Consider the following 9,847-nt stretch of genomic DNA (forward strand, 5'->3'; position numbering starts at 1 on the left):
CTCACGGAGTAATTGTCGCATGGGAGGTCGGTCTTGTAGGCGTTGTTGTTGTAGCGTTCAAGCACCTTGAAGGGTCTATCCACTCATGGTTGAAGTTTGGACTTGCGTTCGTTGGGGAAGCGGTCCTTGCGAAGGTGTAGCCACACAAGATCTCCAATGTTGAATACCTTGGGGTGCTTGTTGATGTTGCGCTTGGTCACAAGTCGTTGTACTTGGCGCTCGATGGTTTGCCTTGTATCTTCATGTACCTTCTTGAGATGGTTCACATGTGCACTTGCGTCCATATTAATGCGCTCTTGTAGTGGTAGGAAGGATGTCCAATGGGGACAAAGGGTTGAATCCGTAGATGACCTCGAAGGGGGACTTGCCAGTTCTGGAGTGTCTTGCACGGTTGTAGGCGAACTCGGTGATAGGTAGACACTCCTACCACTCCTTGATGTTCTTCTTGATTAGCAGTCGAAGTACAGTGGAGAGTGTGTGGTTGGTCACCTCCGTTTGGCCGTCGGTTTGAGGATGGTAAGCCGTGGAGAAGAGTAGCTTGATTCTGAGCTTGGCGCATAGGGTCTTCCAAACGTAGCTTAGGAACTTGACGTCGTGATCCGAGACAATCGTCTTTGGAACTCCATGAAGACGCAATATTTCCCTACAAAAGAGATTGGCAACATGTGAAGCATCGTCTATCTTGTTGCAAGGAATGAAATGTGCCATCTTGGAGAAATGGTCCACAACGACAAATACCGAATCCTTTACATTGCGAGTCCTAGGTAATCCAAGTACAAAGTCCATGCTAATGTCTTCCCATGGTTCATATGGAATTGGTAGAGGCATGTAAAGGCCATGGGATTGAGTTTTAGACTTAGCTTTGCGACCTTTAGAGCATCATTTTTTGAAGCAGTTGACGTCACAAAACATCTTGGGCCAATAGTAGTTCCTTGAGAGTGTAGAGAACGTCTTGTCGCGTCTAAAATGTCCCATTAATCCTCCTCCATGAGATTCCTGCAAAAGCAACAAACGAAGAGAAGACTCGGGGATGCAAAGGTTGTTATCTCTCATAAGATATCCATCTTTGATGTAATAGCCTTCCCAAGATGTATGCATCAAACATTTGGCATAAGGAGTAGCAAAAGTTGGATCATGCTCATACAAGTCTTTGATATGCTCAAAGCCAATGACATCCAATGCAAGTTGAGTAACAAGCATGCATATGCGGGAAAGAGCATCCGCCACTATATTTTCCTTACCTTTGATGTACTTGATGACATAAGGAAAAGACTCAATAAATTCACTCCATTTAGCATGACACTTGTTCAACTTGGTTTGGCCCTTAAGATACTTGAGCGTTTCATGATCGGTATGAATGATGAACTCATGAGGGCGAAGATAGTGTTCCCATTCATGCAAAACACTAAAGCATATAGCTCTTTGTCATAGATAGGGTAATTGAGTTGTGCTCTGGAGAGTTTCTCACTAAAGTAAGCTATGGGGCGCTTCTCTTGCATTAGCACAACTCCTATGCCATTACCGCTAGCATCGCAATGAATCTCAAAGGGTTTGTCAAAATTGGGTAATGCTAGCACGGGAGCATGAGTAAGCAAATTCTTCAGCTCATTGAAAGAGGTATCTTGGGATGGTCCCCAAACAAAAGGCGCATTCTTCTTGCTCAAAGCAGGCAAAGGCGAAGCAATGGTGCTAATATCTTTCACGAAGCAATGATAGAAACCCGCAAGGCCAAGAAAACTACACACTTGATGCAAGTTGGTTGGTTGTGGCCAAGTTTTAATAGCATTGATCTTGGAGTCATCAACATGAACTCCCTTAGAAGAAACAACAAAACCCAAGAAAACACGCTTATCAATGCCGAAAAGGCACTTTTCCATGTTAGCAAAGAGATGGTCGTTTCGAAGAGTTTGCAAAATGGTTCGAACATGGGTGACATGATCTTGAAGAGATTTGCTATAAACAAGGATATCATCTAAGTAGACCACAACAAACACACCGATGTAAGGGTGAAAGACATGATTCATAAGACACATAAAAGTACCCTGATGAGGACATCAATACCGTTGTTACACCCAGAGCCCCTACTGCTATACATACTGGACCAATACTAGAGCTCGCGCAAGCCAATTAAATTATCAGGTACTTTCGTTTCTTGGTAATGATTCTAATGTTCATGAGAATATGATGCTACCTAAATTGGATACATTTGTTTTGCTTACAAATGAAGGGCTTGGCATGGATAAGAGGGATGAACACTAGAGCAAGACCAGGCATGGAGATGATGGCATGCACAAGGGGATCAAGAACGGAGTTACAAGTGATGACTTCAGGACTTTGAAGCCACCATAAGGAGTGCATGAAGCCTTGGACGAAATATACAAGATGCCACTTCATAAATTTCCTCCATAGGCTATTCTAGGTGTTGTGTCACCTTATTATTGGGCCAGGCCCATGTATTTTCGAAATACTTAAGTATAGGCTGTTTTTAGAGTCTGTATGTGTGGGGAAACAAGAGTTAGGGTTGGTTTCGGACCCCTCCTCCAAGGGCCACGAAATTCCCCCCTCTTCCTCCATATATACAGCCCTTAAGGCGTCGTTTAGACTTTGGGTTTTGTTTAGACTAAAAGTTCGCCATAGCTGCAACTTCACGTACTTCGTTTGTGTCCAACGACCAGACCAAGACGTCACAGAACCCCACCTTCATTAATAAACTTTCCTCTTTTATTCGCAATATCCAGATTGCAATCTCAGTTTCTTGCTTGTTCTTCGTTTGCTCGTAGGAAATAGACCCTCGTGGTCAGGTTGATCGTGCTCCGGCATGGTCAATAACCCTCGGAAGTTGGTTTAGGATTGCTAAGGCGCGACTTCGCACGTTCGTAGTCGGATCGTCAAAGTTGACTCCCATAGAAAACGATATCTATCTCATCGAAACATCAGGACACCTTTGCCTCTATCATACCCGGTGCTTCCAATAGACTCATAGGCATGACTAACCACTCATACAACCCAAACTTGGTTTTAAAAGTAGTTTTCCATTCATCACCCTCTTGTATGCGGATTTGATAGTAACCACTCTTAAGATCAATTTTTTTTTAAAGATAGTGGCACCACTAAGTTCATCAAGCATATCATCAAGGCGTGGAATGGGATACCTATAGCGAATGGTGATAGCATTGACAGGTCTACAATCGGAGCACATGCGAAAGCTACCGTCTCGTTTTGGCACAAGAATGACTGGGACGGCACAAGGGCTCAAACTTTCACGCACATGTCCATGGTCTATGAGATGCTTTACTTGCCTTTGTATTTCTTTGGTTTCTTCGGGGTTGACGCGGTAGGGAGCTTTGTTCGGAAGAGGTGCTCCGGGGATGAGGTCGATGCAGTGCTCGAGGCCTCGTAGTGGAGGCAGTCCCGAAGGTAGCTCGTCGGGGAAATCATCGTGAAATTCCTGCAAAAGAGTAGACGGCACTAGAGGAAGAGCGCGAGAGTTGTTAGCTTGTGTTGCGTTGTCCTTGCACAAAAGGACATAGTGTAGGACACTTGTTGGGTTCTCACACACTCCTCTTATCTCACTTTTGGTGGCAAATAGAACTAAGTTCTTCTTGTCGCTCATCATGGAGGCGCTCGATTTGGGCTTGTGGCGCTCACTCTCTTTTTGGTGGCTCGCTCTCTCACCATTCTCTCCATGATGGGTGGCTTACTTGTCAGTGATCACTTGGCTTGGAGACATGGGGCGAAGTACGTACTCCTTTCCCTTCATCTTGAAGATGTAGTGGTTCGTTCGGCCGTTATGGATGACTCCTCCATCAAATTTCCATGGGCGTCCAAGGAGAAGGTGGCAAACGGTCATTGGAACAATGTCGCACTCCAAAGTGTCTTCGTAGGCACCAATTCTGAAGGAGACTTGTACTCGATGCTCGACTTGGAGAGTGCCGGAGTCGCTAAGCCATTGAACTTTGTATGGATGTGGGTGCTTCATCTTGGGCAATTGGAGCTTGGAGCAAAGTTCTTCACTTGCGAGGTTATGACAACTCCCTCTATCGATGATGACCTTAACGGATCGTCCATTGATGTCCGCCTTGGTATGAAAGATGTGGCATCATTGGTCTTCTTCTTGGTGATGTTGGAGAGTCAAGACCTTGGAGACAACGAGAGCGGGACTTGAATCTTCATCGCAAAAGACTTGTTCTTCTTCATCATTCACTTGCCAGTGCATGGCGACTTGCTTGATGGCGTCCATTTCTCCTTCAATCATTGAGTCGTAAGTGCCATCATCGTTGAGGATCATGGTCCGCTTGTTGGTGCACTCATAGGACTTGTAGCCTCGGCCTCCACATGTGAAGCATTTGAAGGAACTTGTATTGACGGTCTCATCGGTGGAGGTTGATTATGATGAATTTCTCGGCTTGAACTTGCTTGTAGTAGGAGGATGACTTGGAGTTGATGAAGCTTTCTTGGAACTCGACTTGTTGATGTTGCTTGTAGAAGGCTTGGTAGACGTTGTTGGATTCGTTGAAGCTTGGGTGTTGGAGAAGCCGTATGACTTGGATGAGAACTTGGCATACTTGTAATCGTCTAGCACTTGACGTTCCGCTTTGGTAGCTTGATGCACTAGCTCGATGAGGTTCGAGTATGGTTGGAAGTCGGCGATCTTCTTCATAGGGTGATTGAGTCCATTCAAGAAACATGCCATAGTTTTCTCATCGTCTTCCATGACATTGGCTCTTATCATGGCAATCTCCATCTCCTTGTAGTACTCTTCAACGCTCTTGGTTCCTTGCTTGAGTTGTTGAAGTTTCTTGAAGAGGTCGCAGTTGTAGTAGGTAGGCACAAAGCATGCTCTCATGACATCCTTCATTTGCGCCCAAGTAGTGATGGGTGATTCACATCTTGCCTCTCGGCGCTCGATAACTTGTTCCCACCAAATGAGGACATAGTCTTGGAACTCAAGGGATGCCATTGCGATCTTCTTCTCTTCTTCATAGTTGTGCAAACGGAAGATTTTGTCGACCTTCAATGCCCATGATAGGTACTCTTCGGGATCGTTGCTTCCATTGAACTTGGGCATGGTGAAATTTAGCTTGTTGTAGCATTGCTCTTCATTGTGTTGGGGTCGGGGATGATGACGCCAATGTTGTTGATGATTGTCCAACTCGTGTTGCTCTTGGCGAGGAGGGTTGTTGGCCTCATGTTGGTCTTTTCAAGGAGGATTCCCATTATCTTCATGCTCTTGGTGAACTTGATGTCCTTGGGGTTCTTGAGGAGCTTGTGGAGGGGCTTGTCGAGCTTGAGGACGAACTTGAGGAACTTGATGATGCACACGTGATTGGTAAATCCTCTCTTGAACCTCTTCGCGAAGTGCTTCCTCTTGTTCACACTGATGGCGGTTATGAGTGGCGACGGCGTGACTTGAATCTTGAAGGGCACGTTGCGCCGCAAGTGCTTGAGCTTTGCGGAGTTTTTGTTCTTGGCGTTGTGCCTCGGCATCTTATGCATCTTGGTGTAGACGGGCGCGCTCTTCCTCTTCATGTTGGCATTGTCATTTCCGTTCTCGTGCTAGCACCAAAGCCTCTTGGGTTTGACGTTGTCGATGCTCTTGAGAGTTGGTGTCGCGTAGAGGATTGAGGATTGCTCAAGGATCGTTGCACGTGGCACGTCGAAGAGTGTTCGATGTCGGTGTACTTGAGCCGGAGAGGGTGAAGTCGGAGTGTCGACTTGAGCAGCTCCGTCTAGATGAGGACGAAGTGGAAGAAGAGCACTTGAGAAACAAAGCGTGAATCTCATCCATTCTTGCGTCGTTGTCTTGCTTGTGATCGTCGAGCTTGTGGTCGAAGTAGTCCCTTGCACGTTGCTCGCAGAGTCGCAAGTTAGTGGCGAGGTTGTCGACGCGTTCACTCATTTCTTGTTGCTCTTGATGCAAAGCACGTTGTGCACCAAAGAGGTGGCTCTTGGTGACGTAGGAGTTCATGACGTCGTCGTGCTCAATGAAGAGTGGGTTGGTAGAGGTACTTGGCCTATCCATCATTTCGAGATAAAAATGTGAGTGGTAGAAAGAGAAGAACGAATACCAAATGTACCTTGACCGAAGTTGAAAGTGGATCAACGATCACTCCAATGTGGACAAGGAAATAGCACAATTGGTACCAATTCTTGTCGGTTTCTCACACCTACACAAGTAAAAGCTTATGGCAGAGCTTGGTTAGGATGGTGGCACAAAATTTAATGCAATTGTAAGTGAGCTTCAATAATGTTTGAAAATATTCGCAAGTTCGTAATGCAACAAGTAGACCAAGCAATATAAGGTACACGGAAACACACACACAAAAAGATAAGTGGGGTCGTGCAACCAAGGATGAGCCAAAATGTGGAATCCACAAAAATGCTCTTGTTGCACAACACTAGAGAGACGCTAGCACGATTGCACAATAGGCGGATACAAAGACTTGTGCACAACCTACTAAGCAAAAATGCAAGGGCTTCTATCCCAAGTATGCTCTATGCAAGGTGTTTCTGTGATATGATCCAAGATGATCTAGTATGACAATCTTAATGTTGTATGATGCTATGGTGCTTGCTTAAAATCTCTTTGCCTATCTTTCCCTTTTTCTTAAAATATTGTTTGGCTCTCTGGTGTTTGAGCCCTTTTCTCATGCAATGCTTCACGAACCAAGATAGCAATTGTGTATGCAATGACAACCTTGTGACACAAGAGATGATACCAAGATATGCAACAATTATGTATGTACGCTATGGGAAGTATGATCACTAATGTGCACAAGTCTTGTTGCCGGCAATACTCAACGGCTAGTCTCGATGGGTAAGCGTCGCAAAGGAGTAAGGCTATGATGGCTATCAATGTAATGGCAAGAATGATATGTCCAATACCAAGGTGAGGTTACCGTTTCTTTGTGTCCTCGTCCGTAAGCAAGAACGGATGACGTGATCCAATGAGTGTCACGAATACCAAGATGTAGTCGAGGAGATCGTTGTTGATGACGCGTCCGTGGCGAAGATGAGCAGCGGTGATGTTGATGTCAAACCGTACCTAAGTAGCCGAAACACAAGTAGGACACGGTACCGCAACTCAAATTCTCAAAGCAAAATTGGACCAAAATTGTTGGAGTTGGTAGTGGTATATGGTGGTGCTATGCATAAGTGATGGTGGTATGTGGAAGTATATGTGGGCATCGGAACAAAATTTGGCGAAATATGGACGGAAAACGGGGCGGTGGATGGAGATGTTGCTGCTAGGGGCCGGATGTCCGGGCTTGATGGCCGGATGTCCGGGCAGTCGGGCCGGATGTCCGGGCTCTGGATCCGGGGACGAACGTGATGAACACCGCGTGGAGAGATCAAATCCGGGCAAAATTCGGAGAAATTTGTGGATGGAAATTGGGGAAAAGTGGATGGAAGGCTAGATCTACCTGCAACACACGAAATCCGCGGATCAAATCCAACAAAACTTCATCTCACCAACAAATCACAAAAAAAAATTGGGGCTATTTTTGTGGGGAATTTTTGAATTAGGGACAAAATCAACAAAAACTAGGCTAGAAACACAATGGGGAGGCTCCGAAATCGTGATCAACGTGGCTCTAGATACCAAGATGATGTAGGGTAGAACCCTATGTGGCTGATCTTTCACGAAAGGAGCAGATCCCGCGAAGAACACGAAGAACATGAGGAGGGAAACGAGGAAAAACATGAGTGAAACACGAGAGAAACACTAAACCAACAAGAAATAGTCACACAGGTGCTAGATCCTCAAGTACATAAGAGAACACACGATCGACGGACAACTAAGGACGACACAAAGGTAACCGGTCTTCTCCGTGAGGAGGTCTGGAGGTTCTTCCCGGAAAGGGGTCTTGAATCCAAAGGGATCATCTCCGAAGAGGGGCTGTGGTCTCTCTCGTGGAGTAGATCCGATGTGGATGAGCAATGCTCTATCTCTAAATATGAGCTAAACCAATGCTAACCCTAGAAAGAAGGACGAGGAGGAGTATATAAAGTCTAGGGGGTTGAAGGGGTACACGGGCCTCGGCCCTTTACTATGCGCAGACAGGGAAGGCCGAACGTCCGGGCGTCGGGCCGGATGTCCGGGCTTTCACGCAGGGCCGGATTTCCGGAATGCAGGGGTGGGCTTTGTTGCTCTCGGGTTCGGAGGGGTCCGTATTTCCGGGCTGGTGGCTGGATATCTGGGAGCTCCGGAAGGGCCAGATGTCCAGGTTGTCGGGGCCGTATGTCTGGGGCCTGTAGATGCTTGGCGGCTGTGCAGCTTGATGATGGACGACACTCCAGGGGTCGGACGTCCGGGGTCGTGGCCGGATGTCCGGGTCCTGCGAGGTGTTCTTGACTCCTTCCCAGGGTTCTCTTCATCCATGAACTTGGGGGCTTGTACACCTTCACGTGCATCTTCGGGAGGGTCCTCTTGGTATCTAATCATGCACAACGTCTCGGATTTAGGTTGTAGCCATGTCTCAAGAGGATCATATGTAATATCACTAAGGAAGGAAGTCACCTCGTTCTCGAGAGCTCTAGCTCTAGCTCGTGTCATGGGTCCTCTTGGCTCTTGTTGAGGCGATGGTAGGTCCATGGGGATGACCGTAGGATGCTCCGCATCACTATGTCATCCATATAAGCTTCCATATTTCCATGTAGCTGAGGCTCAAAACCAATTTGGACTGCCCTTGTAAATGTTGAGCCAGCGCTCTTCAACCCGAAAGGCATTCGCATAAAGCAATACATACCACATGGGGTGATGAACGCAGTCTTCTCTTCATCTTCTCTTTTCATGAAGATCTGGTGGTATCCCGAGTAAGCATCAAGGAATGATAGCAAGTCACACCTGGACGTGGAGTCCACAATCTGGTTAATGTGCGGCAAAGGGAAAGGATCTTTTGGACAAGCCCTATTGATGTCCGTGTAATCAATACACAACCTCCATTTCCCATATGCCTTGCACATCACTACCGGATTGGCCAACCACGTTGGGTGGAGCACTCCTCTGACCAAGCCTTGCGCTTCCAACTTCTTGATCTCCTATGTGATGAACTCTTGCTGCTCTAAAGCTTGCTTCCTGACCTTCTGCTTGATGGGTCGCTCATGAGGACAAACAACAAGATGGTGCTCAATCACCTCCCTGGGAACACCGGGGATGTCAGATGCATGCCATGCAAACACATCGACATTCACCCGCAGGAAGGTGACGAGCGCGCCTTCCTATTTGTTGTCGAGAGTGGAGCTTATCATGAACGCCCCTCCCATGCCATCCTCCTTGACAGACACCTTCTTGGTTTCTGGTGGTGCAGCTCTGGATTTCTTGCTGTTGGCGCTGGAGCTCTTTGGCACGTCCTAGATGGGAGCACAACACTCCAAAGAGGTGCGCTTGCCGGAGTGGGTGCGAGAGGTCTTACCGGTCTTCTTCCCTCCCGGGGCTTCAGCGCCAGGAGCAAGTGCCTTGGCGGCAGTTGCTACAACTGCCTCTCGATAGAGTTGGTCAGCGCAAATCAGCGCATCCTTCTTGTCGAAGGGGACAGTGATGATGGTCATCGGCCCAGGCATCTTCAGTGTGTTGTAGGCGTAATTTGACGCTGCCATGAACTTGGCCAGTGCTGGGTGGCTAAGGATCCCGTTGTAGGGCAAGGGGATCTCAACGACATCAAAAACAATCCTCTCTGTCCTATAGTTAAGCTCGCCTCCAAATTTCATGGGTAGCGTGACCTTACCCTTCGGCTGGCTTCTTCCCGAGTTGACTCCTTGAAACGTGCCCGTCTCTTCGAGGTCTCCATCAGGAATCTGCAGCCTTTTGATCACAACGGGCGAGATCAAGTTCAGACCAGGCCCT

The sequence above is a fragment of the Triticum aestivum genome, chromosome 3A (assembly GCF_018294505.1).
Source record: "Triticum aestivum cultivar Chinese Spring chromosome 3A, IWGSC CS RefSeq v2.1, whole genome shotgun sequence".
In the NCBI taxonomy this organism is placed as follows: Eukaryota; Viridiplantae; Streptophyta; class Magnoliopsida; order Poales; family Poaceae; genus Triticum; species Triticum aestivum.